At 36.9% G+C, this 18,000-nt stretch overlaps 1 protein-coding gene across 28 annotated transcripts in view; it reads left to right on the plus strand.

Annotated features, from left to right (window-relative positions):
- FANCC (FA complementation group C) overlaps positions 1–18,000 on the plus strand; it is a 264,288-nt gene that overhangs the window by 137,222 nt on the left and 109,066 nt on the right. For 4 of the 28 annotated variants that reach the window (XR_014817688.1, XR_014817686.1, XM_084979743.1 and 1 more), the window contains one exon: positions 1,166–1,269. The exons of the other annotated variants lie outside the window; for them this stretch is intronic. The gene's annotated coding sequence lies outside the window, so the exon portion shown is untranslated. The remainder of the gene's footprint in view (positions 1–1,165; positions 1,270–18,000) is intronic. 28 annotated transcript variants of the gene reach the window in all.

The following is an 18,000-nucleotide window of genomic DNA, read 5'->3' on the forward strand; positions in this document are numbered from 1 at the left end:
AAAGAGCCAGACCAAAGTACTGAAGTTAGAGCCATTCGAGTCATACTTATAAACATAGTCCAATCTGCATTAGTAAAATTTTAAAATAGAGATCAAAAAGGAACTCTCAAACAATGAGGCCTTTGACTTGAATATATAACTTTACAAACATATATTTGAGATGTATGTATTTGTTTGTTTTCCCCTTCCTTGGAACAAAGTAAAATTGAAGTTAAATTAAGCCTCTAAACATAAACCCCTTTATGATTGTAAGGTCAATTCTTGGCTCACACAGCTTGTCATCATTTTCTATCTTTTGTAGCATTTTGCCACCGGTAAAGTATATACATGATGCATTGGGTTGCAGTGGGTCTCAGGAAGGTTGTGAGGGAGAGGTTTGGGATTGTTCCTTCTTCTCTCTGCACCATCCGTGAGCAGCGCAGTCATCCGGCGTGCCTGGAGTAATGAGAAAAGTTGTCTCCTGGAGGCCAGCGCAGTTCAAAGTTGGTTTTCTCGGTTCTGGTCTTGTGGTTTTGGGGATTTTATGGCTTTTTGAGGTATGTTTGGGAAAGAAGGATCCTCATTCCTTGCTTAACCTATGCAAATAATCTTCAAGGACTTTGATCACTGGGAAGAGGAAAACGAGGCTGTCATCTGTCCTCCAGATGAAAGGCTCATCTCGGCGGGAGCGTTACAGAAGGAGATTGTGATTTTTTGGTTGTTTTGATTTTATGCTTCTATAAAGGATCTTTAAAAAAAAAATTCTTCTGGTTATTTTGTTTTCTCTTATTCTTTTGGGTTCTTTCCTATTTAGTGATAAAAGCCATGGCCAGCTGTCTGAGTGAGCTCACTCATGCACCCCTCCCAAGGCAGGGGCTCTCAAGTAGACAAGTTTAGGTGGAGGTTTGGAGGTCTTCCTTATTTGCCTTTGGGCCAGGCCTGCCTGCCAATTTCTGCTGGAACCGATTTTTCTTTTTTAAAAAAACCCAACTTTATATTATCCCGGCTCCTTCAGAGAAGGCCTGCTATGCCAGGCTGACACTTCTCCCGGCGGGGTGGGAGAGTAGGGTCAGGGGCAGGGGGAGATGTTGAGCCTGGATTTGATAGCACTGCCATTCATTTAGGTTACATCGTCTTCTGAATGCCTGTTCTGGGTATTCTGAACTAACACTTTCACCCTTCCTAGGATAATGCTCCTGGAAAAACATGTCTTTAAAGCCACATTACTGTTGGGGAAAAAATTAGAATGAATGCAAAAACAAAGGTTTTATAGAAAACCAAAGTTTGCAGGTAAGTGGACCTGCAAAATTTTACAGCTACTGTATTCCTTGATCTTTTCCTATGTATTTAATCACTGGAGAGATATAAGGGTGAATGGTTCCCTGATGTATGCTTAACGTTCATCTTAGCCACTTATTAAGGGGTTTAACTTGGGCTGTATATCTTCTTTAAGAGGATTGAAGGGAATTTGGAGTGGCATATCTATTTTCATTGTAGCGTTAGATGTATGGTAAGTTAAACCATTTTGGTGCAAGTTGAAAGTGTAATATTAAAAGTATCCAGTTTTCTAGCCATTTGTGCACATTAAAAATAACTTGCTATTCATGTTCCGTGGTTTTCTTGTGAGACCATGTAGGGGACCTGCCACAACACATGCAACAGATTATAAAAGACTGCAAATTTAATAATTACAACATGGCACAGACCGCGCTGGCAGATACTGGAGCACAGCCCTCTCTTTAATCACGGTGCTTCCCATAGTGTGGGTGGTCATGGTCCACAGACGTTTCAGTCAGTCCCGTCCCCTTGCGAGAGGGATTGGGAAGCAGAGCACAAGCAAACAGCATTCCACCAGCTTTTCAGGATTTTCATTTATTTTAGGCAGCTTTTCTGCTTTCTCTCCTCCTTCTACACCCTACTCCTCTAAATTTTTGTTGCTTAGATTGTTTGCTTTTATCGGATGAAACCTTGTTGCATATGCTTTTGCGTTCTTTGTTCAGCTTTTTTTTTTTTTTTTTGGCAACAAAATAAAATAAGTTTAACACTTCAAAGTTCTGTTTGCACACAAAAGCTGAAAATGACCAATAGGATGTTGTGATCATTACAGGTTAGCCACTTGTCTAGTAAGCCCTGGAAAATTGCATCTAATCGATTTATTTTCTTATTTCATTTTTTTAAAGCATTTAACTGCTGTCCCTTGTTTCCTTTGATGTTTGTTTGACTGAAAGAAAATGTCAATCACTTGGAAAAATTTTTCTTCCTCATTTAAAAATGTCCTTAGTAGTTTGTTTTTCTCATTTTACAAGCTTTTATTGTCCTAGTCCTTAATGTTTATGAATATTGGTGAAAGAAGCAAGTGATGGAAATGCAGTCACTAGCTTTTGTCTGTTCATGAGGATTAATGGCATTTGTTAAAGCTCCTTGGTCAGTTTCTCTGGGAAGGAATTACTTTAAGTAATAAATGTGTACAAATGGTAATGAATTATCTGAAACTTTACTCTTTTCTCTCTGAGAGGGTGATTTTTAAAAGACTTTGAAAATTATAGATATGTTAATGAAAGAGCATAAATGTTACAAATGTATACCCTTACCTCCTCTTGCCCTTAATGATTTCCTTAGAGGCATACTGTCTTATTGCTTAAAATTATAGGCAGGCTGTTCCCTATAATTTTAATCTGTAAAATTATAGACAGACTGTTTCTAGTCATCAGTTTTCTAATAAAACATGACATTGTAGTTGATTATTTTTTATTAGCATACATAGTTAATATAAAGAAGGTGTGTCAAAAAGAAGAAAATAAATCTGCAGACTTGTACATCGTAAAATATCATCTCTAGTATAGTCATATTATACTGTACTTCTTACCCATAAACTGATTCTAAATGAGTTGGCTGCAATTGTAATTTATAATGACATTGTCATAACTAGCTTAAAGAGAAAGCAAGAGTGATTATACATTTTAGAAGAAATATGTTCCTTTTAAAGCCATACCTGTCAAAAACAAAACGAAATAAAACAAAACAAAAAACAGTGCACTCCATAGATTTTTGGAGAATTTTATTGTTGTTCATGAAAGCATTTAAAAAATACTTCAGTCATTTTCGTTTATGATAAAGCTAATCTAATTCTTTTCTAATGCTACTTGCCAAGCTTTAGATCACAACGGCTTAATTTAAGGAAAAAAATTGCTGGCTAATCCTCTTTGGTATTTTGAAGCTATTTTGGGCACTCTTTGTTCTATGGTACATTACAGTCTGTTTATGGGGAGCCATCAGATGTTTGATGTGGGACCCTCTGGCAGCGGGGATTGGAACTTGAGAGTCTGGGTGCAACTGGGACAAGTTAAGGATGCTGAATTTAACTTTCTTTTGGAAGTGTCTTTCATCTATAAATTGAAGGATTACATTTAATTTTAAATAGAGTAGGGGTAAGGCAGGTTGGTTTTGGTTTTAGAAATTGACATTTGGAGTTTAGTAATGATATCAAAAGCAGAGATGTTGACATTTTTAGTTTTAATAGTACTGGTTAATGTACACTTATGACTGAGTGTCTCCTTTTCCTGAGCTTCCTGATAGGTCTCAGAATTTGTCTTTAGACACCAAGGTAAACCCTCCTTCACAGAATATGTGCCTTAAAGTCTTTGATGTCTCATTTCAGTCTCATGCTGTGGCTCCTCACGCATAAGGCCCAGTGGAGGTTCAGCAGGTTTCCCTTCACAGACCTGTCTGCAGAAATTTCCCCCATTCCCAGTAACTAATTATACTGATGTCCTCATGACAGAGATTCATAGGTTATATAGATGTAACCCCTTGAACTTCTTTCATAAAAAAGCTGCCTAGCAGTATGAGAAAGAAAAGTAATAGGAAGACTGGAAGACTGAATGTTCTGTATATATATTTTTTTGGTTTCTTGAATGAAATTAAAGCACAAGTATATTATATGAATTTAGATTACGATTCTTGAAATTAATTTTCTTTCCTGCCCTTTGGTCTGTAAAGAACGTATTAGTATATACCAGTGTTGTGTTTATATGTTCCTGGTGTTGGTTACAGTCTTGCATTCCCCTCACTCCACCTTAAGGGAAAATGTTCAACATTTTGTTTTAGTGTCATTGATGAGCAGCTCTCAAAAGTGTAGTTCAGGGTCTCTAAGACCCTAGGAAGACTGCCATGTCCTTCCTTGTACAACTATATATCTTTGTGATGTTGGATTTTCTTTATAAATTGAACCAAATTGACATATACCAACAGATTAAATGCAGCAGCAGACATGAGAACACAGTTGTCTTCTATTAAGCCAGACGTTAAAGAGATTTGCAAAAGAAATATAAAACCATGCCACTGCAGCTCAGAAGTTTTTTTAATTTGGAAAATACACTTTTCTTTTAATAAATAATATTTCTATTAACATGTAAAGGGTTTATTATTGTCTCTAATGAATTAGTAGATAATATAAAATTTTCTGAGATTTAATTACTAATATAGTACATATCGATATATAAAAACTATATAGTAAATATTGATATATAAAAACTATAAAAATTTTATTTGGGGGTCCTAAGACCAGAAAATTTAAGAACTGCTATTATAGATATTGAGACTCTCGCTGTGGTTCTCAAATCAGTCTTCCATTGGCTTCCCTGAGAATCCGATCCAAGTGAGCCTATAAAAATGTATAAAATTAGACCATAGGCATGAGGTTTTAACTAACTGTCTCCTTTACATTTTCAGGACGTGTCTTTTTATAAATGAAGTATCTATCAAGCAGGGCTGCTAATGTCCTCGTGTGAATTTAAGAAGGAGCCATAGGTTACATAGTTATGATCCCTTTTACTAATTTAACTGATATTCTTCATAGTTTGACATAATCTGTACCCATGTGCATTTTAATACATGACTTTTTTTTTGTCTTTTGTCTTTTCAAGGCCACACCTGTGTCATATGGAGGTTCCCAGGCTAGGTGTTGAATTGGAATTGTAGCCGCCTGCCTACGCCAGAGCCACAGCAACGCCAGATCCAAGCCACGTCTGTGATCTACACCACAGCTCATAGCAATGCCGGATCCTTAACCCACTGAGCAAGGCCAGGGATTGAACCCACATACTCATGGTTGCTAGTAGGGTTCATTCACCACTGAGCCACAACAGGAACTCCCTTAATACATGACTTTTAACAAACATTGTAGTTTGCCATCTTTCATATGTGGCTCCATGGCAATCATAGAATGCATAGAAATTTTAATAAGCATGGAATACCTTGTTCTTATGTGTACTTGGGCTGTTTCTAACCACATTTGCATCAGTTACCTAATATTTTTTGTTTTTGAGTTGATTTCTAGTTTAGGAATGAATAAGAAAAGTAACTGGCAAAATAACCGTTAATTTTGCCTTTATTTTTACCTTAAATCTTTTTTAAAAATTGAATTATAGTTGCTATACAATATTATATGTTACAGGTATATAATATAGTAATTCACAATTTTTAAAGGTTGTACTCCATTTATTGTTATTATAAAATACTGGTTATATTCTCTGTTTTACAGTATATCTTTGCAGCTTATTTTATACCTAGTAGTTGTACCTCTTGCTCCCCTACCCCTATCTCCCCTGCTCCCTCCTTCCATTTCCCCACTGGTACCTACTGTTTTGTTCTCTTTAATAGATTTCTTCTCTAATCTGTTTATTTTTTTATCATAATCTCCAGTTTGTTTATTTTTAGATTCACATATACATGATAACCTACACTATCTTCTTTTTCTGTCTGACTTACTTCACTTAGCATAATGCCCTTCAATTCCATCCATGTTGCTGCAAATGGCAAAATTTCATTCATATATATATCTTCTTTATCTGTTCATTCACATATACCACATCTTCTTTATCTGTTCATCTGTTGATGGACACTTAGGTTGTTTCCATATCTTGGCAGTTGTAGGTAGTGCTGCTGTGAACTTTTGCGTTGCGTGTATCTTTTCCGATTAGTGTTTGTTTTTTTCAGGTATGTCCAAGGCATAGAATTGCTGGGTCATATGGTAGTTCTATTTTTAGTTTTTTGAGAAAACTTCATACTCTTTTCCACAGTGGCTGCACCAATTTACATTCCCACCAACAGTGCACAAGGGTTCCCTTTTCTCCATTTCCTCACCAACATTTGTTCTTTGTATTCTTTTTGATAATAGCCATTCTGACAGGCGTGAGGCAATAACTCATTGTGGTTTTGATTTACATTTTCCTGATATTAGTGATGTTGAGCACCTTTTCATGTGCCTATTGGCCATCTGCATTTCCTCTTTGGAAAAATGTGTATTCATTTCTCCTGCTGATCTTTTACTCAGATTTTTTTTGATGTTAAGTTTATGAACTGTTTATGTACGTTCATTATTAAGCCCTTCTCTGTTATATCATTTACAAATATTTTCTCCCATTCAGTTGGTTGCCTTTTCATTTTGTTGAAGGTTTCCTTTGCTGTGCAAAAGCTTTGAAATTTAATTAGGTCATATTTGTTCATTTTTGCTTTTATTTCCTTTACTTTAGAAGGCAGATAAAAAAATATTGCTGCAGTTTATGTCAGAGAATATTCTGCCATGTTTTCCTCTGGGAATTTTATAGTATCTTTCTTGTAGGTCTTTAATACAGTTTATTTTTAAATAAATAAACTTTATTTAAAGAAACTTTTTTATTTTTAAATAAATAAACTTTAATCCAGTTCAGTTTATTTTTCTAAATGGTATTAGAGAATGTTCTAATTTCATTTTTTTACATGTAGCTTTCTGGAACCATTCTCTCCATTGTATATTCTTGCCTTCTTTGTCATAGATTAATTGACCATAATTGTGGGAGCTTTCTATCCTGTTCCATTGATCCATGTGTCCCTTTTTGTGCCAATACCATACTGTTTTAATAACTGTAGCTTTGTAGTCTAGTCTCAAGTCCAGGAGCTTTATTCCTTCAGCTCCATTTTTCTTTCCCAGGATTGCTTTGGCTATTCAGGGTCTTTTGTGTTTCCATACAAATTTTAAAATTTTTTGTTCTAGTTCTATGAAAAATGCCATTGGTGTTTTGTTAGGGATTGAAGTGACTCTGTAGATTGCCTTAGGTAGTATGGTCATGTTAACAACATTGATTCTTCCAATCCATGAACACAGTATATCTTTCTATCTGTTTGGGTCATCTTCATTTTCTTTCATCTGTATCTTATAGTTTAGCTCTTTTGCCTCCTTAGGTAGGTTTACCCTAAGCATAGTCTTCTTTTTGATGTGATGGTAAGTGGGATTCCTTAATTTCTCTTTCTGATAGTTCATTGTTGGTGTATAGAAATGCAATAGATTTCTATATATTAATATTCTATCCTGCAGCTTTACCAAATTCATTGATGTGTTTTAGTAGTTTTCTGGTGGTGTCTTTAGGATTATCTATATATAGTGTCAAATTATCTGCAAATAGTGACAGTTTTTCTTCTTTTTTTTTCCAATATGGATTCCCTTTATTTCTTTTTCTTCACTAATTGCCATGGCTAAGTCTTCCAGAACTGTGTTGAATAAAAGTGTTAAGAGTGAGTATCCTTTTCTTGTTCCTGACCTTAATGAAATGCTTTCAGCTTTTCACTTTTGGTATGATGTTACCTGTGAGTGTATCACTTATGGCCTTTATTATGTGGAGGTATGTTCCCTGAATGCCTCCTGTCTGGAGAATTTTCATCATAAAATGATGTTGAATTTTATCAAAAGCTTTTTCTGCATCTATTGAGATGATCACTTGGTTTTTATGTTTTAATTTGTTAATGTGATGTTCACATTGATTGATTTGTGGATATGGAAAAATCCTTGCAAACCTGGGATTAATCCCATTTGATCATGGTGTATGTGATCCTTTTAAAGTATTGTTGGATTCAGTTTGCTATTATCTTGTTGAGGATTTTTGCATCTGTGTTCACCAGTGATATGGGCCTGTGGTTTTCTTTTTTTGTGGTATCTTTGTCTGGTTTTGGTATCAGGGAGATGTTGGATAGAATGAGTTTAGAAGTGTCTCTACCTCTGAAATTTTTTTGCAGTAGTTTGAGGATAGGTGTTAACTTATCTCTAAATGTTTGGTAGAATTCCCCTTGAAGTCGTCTGGTCCTGGACTCTTGTCAGGAACTTTTAAATTACTGATTCAGTTTCAGTACTGGTAATTGGTCTGGTTCCTATTTTCTATTTTTTCCTGGTTCAGTCTTGGGAGATTGTACCTTTCTAAGACTTTGTCCATCTTTTCTAGGTTATCAATTTTATTGGCATACAGTTTTTATAGTAGTCTCTTATGATTCTTTGTGAATTACCCTTTTTTCATTTCTGATTTTATTGATTTGAGTCCTCTCCCTTTTTTTCTTGATGTATCTGGCTAAAGGTTTATCAGTTTTGTTTATCTTTTCAAAGAACCAGCTTTTAGTTTCATTGATCTTTTCTGGGGTTTGGTTTTTTCCCTGTTTTATGGGGGGGGGGGTTACCTCTATTTCACTCATTTCTGCTCTGATCTTTATGATTTCTTTCTTTCTACTAACTATGGATTTTGTTGTTCTTCTTTCTCTGGTCTCTTTAGGTATAAGGTTAGGTTGTTTATTTGAGATTTTTCTAATTACCTGAAGTGAGCTTATATAGCTGTAAAATTCCCTCTTAGAACTGCTTTTGCTGCATCCCATTGGTTTTAGATTGTCATGTTTTCATTTTCATTTGCCTCTAATTTACCTTAAATCTTCTATTTTTTAGCTTATCTTGCTTTGTAACTAATCTCTTAAAATGTGGTTACTTCTGACTTGGAAGGAACTAACTACTACCCAGTGTAGCAAAACTTCTGTATTGGAAATGGAGTCAGGTAAGATCTGATCCAGTTCCTTCGCCACTCTTTAGAGTTAATCTCTAGAACAAGTGACTGCTTAACTTCTAAGTATCTCCAGAAACAGAAAGTATTCCTTGGCAACTTAAAGATGGGTTGATTCACTAGTCTGTGTAGGAAGGTGGCTAACTTTTGACCTCTGCTGGCTTGTTTTTTCTCTAGATAGTACTCTCTACCTTTATACGCCGTCCTTTCCCCCTCTGCTGGGGGAGTTTCCCAGTCCTCCTCGCAGCCAGAAACACCTCTGAAATCTCCCCTTTTATCTCTGGTCTCACGGATGGGGAGGAAGTTTTCCTCCTCTAAGCTTATTAATACAGCACTTCTATGTATTCCGTACTGTAGGCTTTTTGCATGATAATGAACTTATTATGCTGTTTGTTGAGTTCTCGCAAACTTACCTACTTGACTTTTTCAGTTTTCTTCTAAGATTAGAGTAGTCAAGAACCATCTGCCTTCTGTATTACATGGGTACAGCTGCAAATGCTTTCTTTAAGTAAGCAAAATGTAGGTGTGTATTTTATTATAGAAAGTAATGCAATAACCTAATCTGAGGTTTGGAGTATATTAAAGGACTTCGGTTCTGGAAATCTTTTTAAACTTGGAAACCTTTTAAACCTGCAATTATCTATCGCTTTAAAATGGATGTACTCCTATCAAAGTAGGTGGCCTTCTGTGTCTTGGCTGGTATGAGAGTGTGGTGTTTCTTATGCACAAAGGAACAAATTTAAATCACTAGGTGCTAAACCAACAGATTTCATTGTGGATTAGTTAAGAACTATTGTAGTGTTTGTTATGTGGTGGCATAAATGGGTTTTTTCCACATTTCATTTATGCAGAATCTGTCTGCATTCCTTCATCCTTTTTTTTTTTTTTTCTTCACTGAAAAAAGAAATAGCAATTTTGTTAGTGGGTTGCTTTGATGAAAATGCAGGGGGAAGGAGAGGACTGAACTGGACCTGTGATTACTTTTCACGAGTGCGGATAGCATAGGCTTCAGAGGACTTGCCAGGACTTCAGTCTTTGGCTTTTTTTTTTTTTTTCTTTAACATTTCCAAGGGTTTTGTTAGTGACTTTCAAATGGAACTTCAAATCTTGGATCAATTCCATTAAAAAGTTGTGTGGTCTTAGCCACAGTAGCAGCATAGTTTGTTTTTCCTGTACTAGTTTCACAGAGGTTAACTGAGCTGGAATTGATGAGAGACTAGCAGTGCAAAGGGTGTGTGTGTGTGTGTGTGTGTGTGTGTGTGTGGTTGGGTATGTTGTGTGTAGGCCTTTTCCCTCTTGATTTGTTTTTTAAAATGCTTTAGCAGAATTAACATTTGCCTATTGCTTAAAAAGAAGCAAATCAAATGATTCTAAAATGCTTACTATTACATTGTTAAAAGCTTTCAAAGATGATCTGTCTTTTGTTAATTGTATTTTTATGGTGGGGCTAGTACCATACTGCATTGTGTGGATTTGTTTTCTTGTTGGGAGAGATACTTCTGTTTACAGGTTAGTGTAATCTCTAGTGACTTATTCTAGAGAGGATATTTTGATAGTCTGCATCTAAAAGAACATTTGACTATGCTCATGATTATTCTTAGTTTAAATAAACATCATTAAGTTAAAATAGGTACCTTTTACTCCTTAGTTTGCTATATTTTTAAGCAGAAAACAATCTGCCATTTATGTCATCTTATTATACGTGTCAGTTATGCAAGGAATAGTGAATTTCTAAGGAGAATAGAACTACATTAATATATTAGATTTGATTGTCTAGTAGATTTAAAAGCAAATGCGTGTTATCTCACGTAATTCTCACCAAAAAAATACCTGATTATCAGAGGGCAGGTGTAATTATCTCCATGTCATAGATGAGATGAGACCTATAAGAAATTTGCCTGAAACCCCCCATTTGGCAAATGAAGATACTTCACTGAACATCTTGCTGCTCTTCTATGAAAGTGGAACAGCCACCCTGGCTTCTTTTGTATTTACACAGTGATGGATGATGGACTGGTATGACTGGTATTGTTTACAGTGCACATTTATTGACCAGATACAAAGAGCCATACACTTTGAGATAATGTCTTATCTCATTTAATCCCCTCAACAACTTCCCTATTTTGTAGAGGAGAAACTAAGGTACAGAGAGATTAAGTAGCTTTCCTAAGGCTGCAAAGCCAGAACTGGTGAGCACTAAAAACAACACCAGCAGTTTTGCTCTAGGATTCAGGATTCCTAACTGCTACCTGCATTAGCTCCCAATAGTGGTTCATTTGCATCAATTTTTTTTTCTTTTCTTTCTTTCTTTCTTTTTTTTTTCCTTAGGGCCAAGGAAAGGTTCCCAGGCGAGGGGTCCAATCGGAGCTGTAGCCCCTGGCCACGCCACAGCCACAGCAAAGCCAGATCCAAGCCTCGTCTGCAACCTACACCACAGCCTCAGCAATGCCGGATCTTTAACCCATTGAGCAAGGCCAGGGATTGAACCCATGTCCTCATGGATGCTAGTCAGATTCATTTCCACTGAGCCGCAGCAGGAACTCCTGCATCAGTTTTCAAACTCCAAATATTCACTAGTATCCGTAATAGCTTCTATTTGCATTTTCTGTAATCTTTTTTTTTTCAACATTGGGCAAATTTGCTTTTATTTGTTTTACACCAGTGAAAAAATCTTTGCATATTTGAACGGTTAAAATTATTGAAAAAAAGAGCATTTGGGCAAAGAGTAAATGAGACAAATTGAAAATTAATTGGCACAGGAAGTATTTAAATAAAAGTTGGACAGAACCAGAAAAAGTCCAGTTTAGACTTTGTTGAATGGTGGGTGAGAAAAACGTTGAAGCTTATCTAAATCAAGTTAGGGAGTACCCGTCATCGCTCAGTGGTTAACGAACCTGACTAGTATTCATGAGGACGAAGGTTCCATCCCTGGCCTCACTCGGTGGATTAAGGAATCCGATGTGGGTGCGAGCTGTGGTGTAGGTCGCAGACGCGGCTTTGATCCCAAGTTGCTGTGGCTGTGGTGTAGGCTGGCAGCTACAGTGACAGTTCAACCCCTAGCTTGGGAACTTCCATATGCCTCGGGTGCAGCCCTAAAAAGACAAAACACCAAAAAAAAAAAAAAAAAAAAAAAAAAATCGAGTTACGTACATACTGTTTTACAGACTTAATTTTTTATGGTAGTTTTAGGCTTGCAACGAAAACCGAGAGAAAGGCACCGATTTCCAATATACTCCCTTTTCCCACACATGTATAGTCTCCCCCATTATCAATATCACTTGCCAGAATGGTCCGTTTCTTACTAAGGGGATGCACTTACATTGTCCTATCGTAACTACCCAAAGTTCATAATTTACTTTAGGGTTTACCCTTAGTGTTGTGTATTCAGTAGGCCTGGGACAAATATATGATGACATATATTCATTATTATGGTATTACACAGAGCATTCACTGCTCTAAAGATCCTCGGAGTTCCCATCCTGGCTCAGTGGTTAACGAATCCAACTAGGAATCATGAGGTTGCGGGTTCAATCCCTGGCCTTGCTCAGTGGGTTAAAGATCCGGTGTTGCCGTGAGCTGTGATTGTAGGTTGCAGACACGGCTCAGATCCTGCATTGCTGTGGCTGTGGTGAAGGCTGGCAGCTACAGCTCCAATTAGACCCCTAGCCTGGGAACCTCCATATGCCACGGGTGTGGCCCTAGAAAAAGATTTAAAAAAAAAAAAAAAAAGGATCCTCTGTGCTCTAGCAATTAATCTCTCTACCACCTTGCTCCCCAGTAGCTTGTCATCTTTTTATTTTATCCATAGTTTTACCTTTTCCAGACTATCATATAGTTGGAATCCTACATACAGCCTTTTTAGAATGGCTTCTTCCACTCGGTAATATGCATTTAGGATTCCTCCATGTTATTTCATGACTTGACAGCTCATTTATTTATGTTTGTGTGTGTGTGCTGGGTCACATTTTCTGTAATCTTAAAGATCTAACAATGAAAATTTAGAAATGAGAGGTTTTATTCTTTAGATTTACACCAAAAGAACAAAAGAGAAAACATTTATAGATGTTAACTATCTATTATTATCAGTAGGTTCACTATGTGAAGCAGATAGATGCCAACTAGTATAAATCATCCTAGAAATAAGACCACTGTTTTACTAAGAAGTTCAGAAGGCTCATATGAACTGTGAAAATTTTTACTTAATATGTGTCCTCTTTCTTGTATAGAAGGATCTTAATAATGTAAAACTTTGAGGGGGAAGTGCAGTTTGGAAGAGTCTCATCTAAACAAGAGAGTCATTGTACCAAGGTGAATATGCAGCTTTCCAAATCCTGGGAGGAAGTCATTGCTATAAATGCTCTTTCTTGGAATGGAAACCAGGCGCCTCTAATGGTGTTTTTCTCTCTGCTCTTCCACTCCATCTTGCCCCAGATGGAATGCCTGTGTGTACCAGGCCCTACTTGTGTTGTGCTGAACATACATTGATGCTCAAACTGACCCAGACCTTGCTCTGTGAAGCATACTTTCCAAGGGGCACACTGCCGTCATTGCTCACTTGGACCACAGAGTCATGCTTGGGAGAAGGATGGGGCAGTAACATCACGGCAAACGGATATGAAGTGGTCTTGGCTGAAGCTGACCCCTAAAGAGGGATTACAGTTTTATTTAGTAAGCGAAGAGCAGAGAGCAGGGGATACAGGAAATAGGCAGCATATAGTGAGAGGTAACATGGTGAGTTTGAGGAGCTGAAGAAAGCAGTGAGGGCAGTGGAGTACAAGGTAGGGCTACAGAAGTTGACTGGGGGAGGGCTTGTTTGTATCTAAGCAGAAGGACACGGAAGGAATATTAAGGGGTGGGGGGGACTTTGAAAGTGTGATCTGAGTGCAGTGTGTGGAACAGATTGATTTAAGGACACAGTAAGTAGTATAGTACTTGCAGACTCAATGCCAGTTTCTTAGAACAGATATTTTATAATGCCCGGAAGAATGTACCTTAAGAGTAAGTGTGAACTGAAGTAAGCAGACCCTCACAAGGAGTGCAGCTTAGCTTCAGATCTTCTCGTTTGCTCATCTGATATTAAGGTGATGCTAGATTGCCAGTGCCTCAGATAGAACAGAATCCTCTTTGGAAGAAACTGGAATCATCTTGGTGATCCAAATTATTTCTATCAGAGGTTTTGCAAATGAGGTATTTGGCACAAAACAAAAATAACCAGGCACATGAAGAATCAACACAGCAGAACAGAATCAATAGAAACAACAGACTACAAAACTAACACATCAGGGCTCCAGATCCTGGCATTATTATAAAACTCAGACTTCAAAATAACTGTACTAAATCTATCAGTGTGATCTACCATATTAACACAGAGAAGCAGAAAAATCATATTGTCATACCAATTGGTGTAGCAAAAAGCATTTGATAAACTCTAACATTTGTTCATGAAAAAAATCTGTCAGTGAGTTAGTTAGGAATAGAGAGGAATTACCTTAACTTGATAAAGAGCATCTACAGATACCTGAAGCTAGTAACATCATATTTTGTGGTGAAAGACTGAATGCTTTCTCCTACGATCAGAAATAGGACAAAGATGAGTGCCTTCATAGCACTGGATTCTAGCCACAGTTAAATACGGCAAGAAGAAGAATTAAAAGGTTCCATATTTAAAAGGAAGAAATAAACTGCCCTATTTGCAGATGATATAATTGTCTATGTAGAAAACTGCAAGGAATCTACCAAACAAAATTATGTCTCTTGGAAATGATGAGTTTAGCAGTCACCAAGTAGAAGATCTATACACAAAAACCAACTACATTTCCATATATTAACAATGACATTGTTGAAACTAAAATTTAAAACACTCAGTCACTCCTAAGAAAATGAAATATATTTTATGTACAAAACAGATCTGTACCCTAAAAATTAGAAAATACTGATGAAATAAAATTTTAAAATCATAAAATTTTAAAACCCTAAATAAGTAGAGAGATATATAGTGTGTGTTGAAAGATTCAACATAGTAAAAATGTCCATTCTCCTCAAATTGATCTGTAAATTTAATGTATTTTCTATTAAAATCCCAGCAAGGTTTTTTTGTAGACAAAGGCAGACTTATTCTAAAATTTATATAGAAAGGCACAGACCCTAGAATACTTATGATGATCTGTACAAAAAAGAATAAAGAGGGAAGAATCACTCTATTCAATATTAAGACTTGCTGTAAGATTAGATCAAATGATATTGGCAGAGGCATAAACACATAAACAAATGGATCAGAACAGAGACCCTAAAAATAGACCCACATAAACGTGCTCAACTGGTTTTGACAAAGGTACAGAAGCAAGTCAATAGAGGATTTTCAACACATGATGCCAAAGCAGTTGGACAGTCATCTGAGCCTCACAGCTGATACAAAATTTAACTGAAATGGATCAGGGATTTAAATATAAAATATAAAAACTATAAACTTTGGGGGAAAGATAGACTATCTTTATAACCTAGAGCTAGACAAGGAGTTCTTAGATTGATACCAAAAACATAATACATATGTACTATGAAAGAAGGAAAAAAAATGATCATTTGGCCTCATCAGAATTAAAAACTTTTGTTCTGTAGAGGTCCATGTGAAGAAGATTTAAAAAAAAAATTGCTACAGACAGGAAGAAAATTTTTGCAAACCACCTATCTGATGAGAGACTCAGATCCAGACTGTATTCAAAACTCAACAGTAAAAACACAAACAATCTAATTGGCAAAGGAGCAAAAGACATGAGCAGACATTTCACTGAAAAAGATGTACAGATGACAGATAAACACTTGAAAAAATGTTCAATCTCACTAGCCATCAGGGAATGCAAAAAAAATGAAACGACAGTGAGATATTACTACACACTTATCCAGTGGCTCACATAAAAATTACAGCTCTGAATGCTGGGGAGGATGGGCAGAGACTGGATCACTCACATTTCTGGTGGGAATGTGACAGTGGAGACAGTTTTGCATCCAAGGCAAGTACCTTACCTGCATTACTCTAGTACCAGCACTGATAATTAGACTATTGACTTCTAATAGAAGTACTAAAACCAGAAGACAGTGTAATTGTTATCTTCAAATGCCAGGAGTGGGGTGGGTGATTGGGGAAGACTGTCATTCTTTAAAGAAGGAGACATTTTAAGATACACAAAAAGTGGGAGAATTTTTCACCTGCATATCACACTAAAGAAAATACTAAAAGTTTTCAGGCAGAAGGAAATTGGCCAAAATAATCCTCCATCAAAGAATAGAAGAAATCTATCCTGTTTTTGTACTCCGCATGGGCTAGTAAGATATGGCCCTAGCTACACGTCAGAATCACTAATAGAATTAAAAAGAAAACAGCCTCCACGTTTTTCTGTATGTTTTTGGTGTCTGGCTTGGGATCCGTAATGACACTAGTGCCCAATGTTTGCATGAGAAATATTGAAATGCTGGACCAGAATAACGCAGTGAGGTAGCAGGTTGGTAACTGCAGACCGAGAAGAAAGTGATAATCATGGCCCAAACTGAATGCATTCTCTCCCCTCTATCAGACCTATACTTTTATACTTTGTATATCTTCCTTATGGCAGCATTATGTAGTCTCTAGGTTGAAAACTCCCTTGCAATTCTGACTGCTCTTTTGCTCCAGTTGAACCAAATCCTATCCGTTCCACCCATGTAGTATATCTCCCTCTCATCCTTCTTTTGCATTTCTTTGCAATCGTTGCAATTCTAGCTCTTATTGCATTTTGACTTTATATAATGGCTGGCTATTCGTCTCTCAACCTCCAATATCTTCCTCTTCTTCCAGTCTGTTGCACAGTATTGCCAACCTAATCTTTATGAAGCATAGCTCATGCCACTGAGAAACATTTTCATTGTTCCTTGCTGCAAAATAAAGCCCAAACTTAATACCTTCACAAATTTCAAATCATGTTACTTTACATTCCTACTAAACACGGTTTCATTATGTAGCACTGGAAATAACATCCACAGTTCCTGTTACCAGAGTCTATAAGACACTACTTGTTTGGGACCCTGTTTTATCCCTGTTCCACCCTTACCTGATACCACTCTTCCCACTGCTCACCACTGCCCAGATACACTGGTCTTCTTGGGGTTTCCTCAACAGTACTTTTTTTCTTTTTTCTTTTTAGGACTGCATCTGCTGCATATGGAGGTTCCCAGGCTAGGGGTTGGGTCAGAGCTACAGCTGCCAGCCCACACCACAGCCACAGCAACACCAGATCCAAGCTGTGTCTGCAACCAACACCACAGCTCCCAGCAACACCAGATCCTTAACCCACAGAGCAAGGCCAGGGTTCAAACCTGCATCCTCATGGATGCTGATCAGATTCGTTTTTGCTGAGCCATGACGGGGACTCCAGCGGTACTTTCTTTCTTGCATTTCATCTGAACTTACTGATTGCTTGGCCTGGAATGCTGTTACTCCCACAAGCTCTTGGTCCCATGCTCAGTCTTTAGAGTTGTCTTCCCTTATTTATCTAAGGTAAATCCATTCTTTCTTCCCCCACTTTTTTCCCAGTCACAGCATTCTGATTATTTCCTCTACCACATTATCATTGTCATTATGCTGTTTGCCTCTTTATTCATCCCTTCCTTCTCCTTACTTTGCTAAAGTAAAGAGTCCCTGAGTGCAGCAACCTGAACCGTCTTGTTGACTGTCACATTCTCCCAAGTGGAGTGCAGAGTGGTGCTCAATAAATAACCTCTAACTTATTTCAAATATAGAACCTTATAGTAAAGTTGTTACAGTAAAGCAGCTCTCCCACAAGAGAATCTTGGTTTTCCATCAATTTTAACAGTGTATTTATGGTTGTTTCCTGAAATTCTCTCTGTTCCCCATTCTCACATGTAACTTTTGAATGAGAGGCCAGGATTGATGTAGGAAATGAAACTGTGTAGGCAAAGACTGATAACTGGGGAAAAACAAGCTAGAAATAGAATTCTGTGATTACAGCAAGATGCAAGAATCTTTACCTTATGAGTATAGCTTTATAGCTCTTAAACATCTATAATGATTTTTACTCTATCTGTTGCTCCTATAATTTTTGGTAATTAAAAAAAAACAGTCTGATTAAAAGTATTTTTTTGTTTAAAGGGCATGTCACAGGAGGTTATATTAACAACT

This window comes from Sus scrofa, chromosome 10 (assembly GCF_054392235.1).
Source record: "Sus scrofa isolate SSC_HxYL_T2T_F1_AM1 chromosome 10, Sscrofa_HxYL_maternal_Yorkshire_Landrace_v2.0, whole genome shotgun sequence".
NCBI classification, from domain to species: Eukaryota; Metazoa; Chordata; class Mammalia; order Artiodactyla; family Suidae; genus Sus; species Sus scrofa.